This window comes from Trichechus manatus, unplaced genomic scaffold, assembly GCF_000243295.1.
Source record: "Trichechus manatus latirostris isolate Lorelei unplaced genomic scaffold, TriManLat1.0 scaffold00068, whole genome shotgun sequence".
In the NCBI taxonomy this organism is placed as follows: domain Eukaryota; kingdom Metazoa; phylum Chordata; class Mammalia; order Sirenia; family Trichechidae; genus Trichechus; species Trichechus manatus.
In genome coordinates this window covers 6,428,296-6,433,281 of record NW_004444004.1, presented here as the reverse complement: position 1 = coordinate 6,433,281, position 4,986 = coordinate 6,428,296, and the positions used below count along the sequence as shown (strand labels likewise).

General features: G+C 40.3%; 1 pseudogene; it reads right to left on the bottom strand.

Annotated features, from left to right (window-relative positions):
- Positions 1–133: 133 nt before the first annotated feature.
- Positions 134–252, bottom strand: LOC111821168 (uncharacterized; annotated as a pseudogene).
- Positions 253–4,986: the final 4,734 nt, after the last annotated feature.

Below are 4,986 nucleotides of genomic sequence, written 5' to 3'. Positions count from 1 at the left end.
ACTCATAGCGACCCTATAGGACAGAGTAGAACTGCCCCATAGGGTTTCCAAGGAGTGCCTGGTGGATTCAAACTGCCAACCATTTGGTTAGCAGCTGTAGCTCTTAACCACTACACCACCAGGGTTTCCCAAAAGCCTACACAACCTGGTGTTCCCAGGCGGTCTCCCATCCAAGTACTAGCCAGGCCTGACCCTGCTTAGCTTCTGACATCAGATGAGATCCAGAGCATTCAGGGTGGTATGGCCATAGACATACACACACACATATACATATATATATATACACACACACAGTTCACTGGTTTTGCTTCTCTAGAGAACCCAGCCTAAGACACCTCCCAACTGTTCCTCCCTTCCCCCTACACTCTGAATATTGACTATTCTCATCATTATTTAGACCCCTCCTGAAATGACATTGCAGGGAACCAGTGCCAGTCACATCCAGCTAAGGGCCATTGGAATCAGGCCCTGCAGGTTTTGTGTGTGGAAGATAGAATTCTAAATTACATTTTCCTTGCTTCTAAGCCCTGCATACTGAAGAATCATGAAGCACAAGCTATGAAGCAAGCTGCAGAACTCCTGGCGATGTGGCCATTAATTGTCAGGGCGGAAAGCTTTAATGTGGCTCTGTAGAGCAATGGGAGATGATGAGGACACTGTAAATGGTAAGCTGTTTTAAAGGACACTATGGATTCTTTCTGACTTTTCTTTGTACTGAGGCTAGTGTGCAATTTCAGTTCACAAGGATTTGTTCAGCAAGCACCTTGTGCCCAATGATGGGCTAGATATTGTGAGAGTTTCAAAATCCAAGAAATGATTCCTGCCCCAAGGAGCTTTCAATCTAGTTGAGAAGACGTGACACACACTTAACAGGTCATTACAGAACACTTCATAATTAAGTCATGAATTACATGTAATTAAGAACAAATATAACAGGAGCTATGTAAAGTCAGGAGGAACAGGAACTAATAATAATAATAATACGTAGTATTTATTGGTCCCTGGGTGGTGTAAACGGTTAACAAGCTCGGCTGCTAAACAAAAAGTTGGAGGTTCAAGTTCACCCAGTGGTGCCTCAGAAGAAAGCCTAGGTATCTAGTCCCAAAAAATCAGCCACTGAAAACCTTATGAAGCACATTTCTACTCTGACACACATGGGGTCACCATGAGTTGGAGTTAACTCAAGGGCAACTGTTAGTGTTAATTGATCACTAAACATGTGGCAGATACTTTGTAAGTATTTTAAAGTATTAACTCTTTTAATCCTCCCAGCAACTTTATTGAGCTTGGCACCAGTTTTATACCCGTTTTGAAGATGAATAAACTGAGGCACGGGGCAATCAGGAAACTTGCTCAAGGTCACACAACTATTAAGTAGCAGCACTTGAATTTAAACCTTGGAGGTGTGGCTGTAGAACCTGTGCACTGCTATTTAGTGCACTATTCTGCCTCCATTTCAGTGAATTAGTTAGGGAATTCTTCCTAGATCTAAAGTCTACACGATAACAAGGCTTGAAGGATAGTGTAGGTTTGGAAGATGTTGGAAAGTTTGGAAGAATACTGCAGTTTAAAAATAATACAATCACATTGGCTCTAACCACTATCCATTCATTGAGCACCTAGTAGGCAGCTTTCTTTAGCAATGCAGTGGATTGTTTGTTTCCATTATTAGAATCATATTGAGATACCAAAACCAAATCTGTTACCGTCAAGTCATTTCCAACTCATAGTGACGCTATAGGACAGAATAGAACCGGCCCATTGGATTTCCGAGGAACAGCTGGTAGATTTGAACTGCCAACCTTTTGGTTAGCAGCCTGAGCTCTTAACCACTGCTCCACCAGGGCTCCTCCATATTGAGATAGTGTGATATAAGAGATGAACATGGGCCTTGGAGTCAGACAAACAAACCTGGGTTTGGTTCTCAAATGTGTCAATACTAGCCATGCGAGTGTGGCCAAGTTACTAAAACTCTGAGTGAAATATACAATTACATTAGTTTTGGCCAACTATTTTTTTATTTAGCACTTAATAGATACCATGAACTTTACCTGCATTACTTGATTTAACCCTCATAGCAATCCAATGAGGTAGGAATTATTATCCTGATTTTACATATGAGGAAACTCTCCAAGGTCAAATTATTAGTAAGTAGCAGAGTAGAAATTCCAGTCTTGGTTTTTTATTATGCTCTGCCAACTGCCTGTATCTCTACTCAGTCACTCTTCCAGACCAGGCCAAGATTTTAGCTGGATGTCAGGGTTAGAACTCAGTTTACACGTACAGAATATTGAAAAGATCTCAGCTGACCCCAAATGTTTTGCTATCTTACTACAATTTCACAAACAATTTAAAACAGGCACATAAATCATTTTATTTAATTGTTAATTTAAAGGAATAAACAGATGACAATGGAGAGGGAGGAGGGGAGAATAAGAGTCAGGAGAAGGGACCAGCCCTACCAAATATTAAAACAAATATTGTAAGACTACAGGAGTTAAAACAGAATGGTATGTGAAAGAACAAGCAAAATAACAAAATAAAATACATAGCACTCAAATAGGTCTTCATATTAAAAAAGACTAAATATATGAATAAATGATGAAAGATGCATTTTGTAGGCATTCAACAACTATTTGTTGAATCAATGAATGCATCAATGAATGAATGAGGTATCACAAATCAGTCGTCAGTGGAATGATTATATAAAACTTTCCTCTTATGTACTGGGCCCATAAATTTTACAATGACCCTATGAAGTAGGTATTATTCATTTAGATTTTACAGATGAGGAAACAGAAGCCAAGAGAGATTAAGAAACCAGGCCAAATTCATACAGCTCGCAAGTGACAATGTCAGGTCTTGAACCGAGGGTTGACCCCACTGCCCATTTTCCTCCTATGATAGCACATTGTCTCAGTATGAGCCCATCCATGCAGACAAACAATCTACTGCATAGTAAAAGCACGCTGCGGGAGGGCATGTAGCAAAATAGTAGTAGTGCTTGTGTTAGGGAGATTGTGATATGTATTTTAATTTTTGGCTTTTTGATATTTCCTGCTTATATAATTTTTAAAAAACTCTACTATTTATAAAATAATAATAAACACTAATGAGAGAGAGAGAAAGGTATAAAGAAAAAAACAAAGTAATAGAGAAAGAGAGCTTTTTCCGCCTATAAAGAAAGTAGTCAAGGACCCTGACCATGCCTGATTAAACCACTATGCTAAACTCGATTATTGCTATCTCACCCTTTCCTGAAATGGCAAAATATCTCTCTTTATGCTTAGGTTTTTTCCAGAAAGGAATCTAGAGAGTAGTTAGGGGAGCCTGACCTTAATAGTTTGGGACAGTTTGCCCACTGCCTCTAGTCCAGGTTAGAGTCTCAGGGGATCTTACTCAGAGACTGGAAAGACTATAGTATTTACCACAGCAGTAGAGGTAACTAGGTGTTAGTGACCAAACCACATGTGTTGCCGTCGAGTGGATTCTGACTCTTAGTGACTGAATAGGGGCAGAGGACAGCGGCGCAGGGTGATTTTCCCTCCTCCTCACCAGTCCACTGCCTGAAGAATTGCGTTTTGTCTGCAAAGTAATGGCAGCCAAAGGCATGAGGATTTAAGATTTAGGCTGCTTGAGTGATCCATGCTAGAATTGAAAATATCTGCACACTCTCTGCCTGGCTTTCGGAGATGGTTTCCACAGATGGCTCTTGGTTGTGTATCATGATTCTGTTTTGTCTATTGAAAGGATGAGCCATCAATCATGATCCCTGCCCTTGAGGTACCTACCATCTAGACAAATGACAATGATGTGTATGGATAGCAGGTCTGCTTGCAGAGTGAGAAAATGTGGAAGAGCATACAGATTTGATCCTAAAACCACTGAAGCAAAGAAGGAACATTTTGCATACATCAAGGGCTTGGGGAGAAGGAGTGTGAAGGAAAGTTCTCAGGTCACCTGTTTGGAAGGATAGAGACCAGGGAGATTTTGCACTAAATTTTGGCTTCATGGAAGAGGTCCATTTCAGGAGCCATTTGAAAAACAAAGGGAAAGAATGGAGGAAACATGGAAAGTAAAGGTGTAAAAGAAAATCTTGATATTGGAAATGTTGAGAGAAGGCTTGAAAGAGGAAATGGAAAGCCTATATAGGGAGTGTCTTGGTCATCTAGTGCTGCTATAACATAAATACCACAAGTGGATGGCTGTAACAAAGAGTAGTTTATGCTCTCACAGTCCAGTAGGCTAGAAGTCCAAATTTAGGATGCTGGCTCCAGGGGAAAGCTTTCTCTCTCTGTCAGCTCTGGAGGAAGGTCCTTGTGATGCATCAGTCTTCCCTTGGTCTGAGAGCATCTCAACACAGGAACCTCAGGTCCAAAGGATGTGCTCTGCTCCCAGCTCTGCTTTCTTGGTGGTATGAGGTCCCCCTGTCTGTCTGCTCGTTTGTCTCTTTTATATCTCAAAAGAGATTAGCTTATGCACTAACTAATCTTGTAGATCTCATCAGTATAACTGCTGATAATCCATCTTATTACATCATAGTGATAGAATTTACAACACATAAGGAAATCACATCAGATGATAAAATGGTAGACAAACATACACTTCTGGGAATCATGACCTAGCCAAGTTGACAGATATTTTTGGGAGACACAATTCAATCCATGACAGGGAACATTCAAGGGAGAACATGTATAGCTCTGAATTCACTAGATCAGCAAGAAGTTGTTTTTATGGAAGAGAAGGCAGGCAGAAAATGAGAAACAGTTAAGAAACAGTTCTCTCTCCCTCTCTCTCTCTCTCTCTCTATATATATATATATATAAGCTGGACAATGAAAAAAGGAAGACAGAGGAAGAATTCATGCTTTGAATTGTGATGTTGGTGAAGAATATTGAATATACAGTGGACTGCCAGAAGAACAAACAAATCTGTCTTGGAAGAAATACTACCATAATTCTCCTTAGAAGCAAGGATGGCGAGACT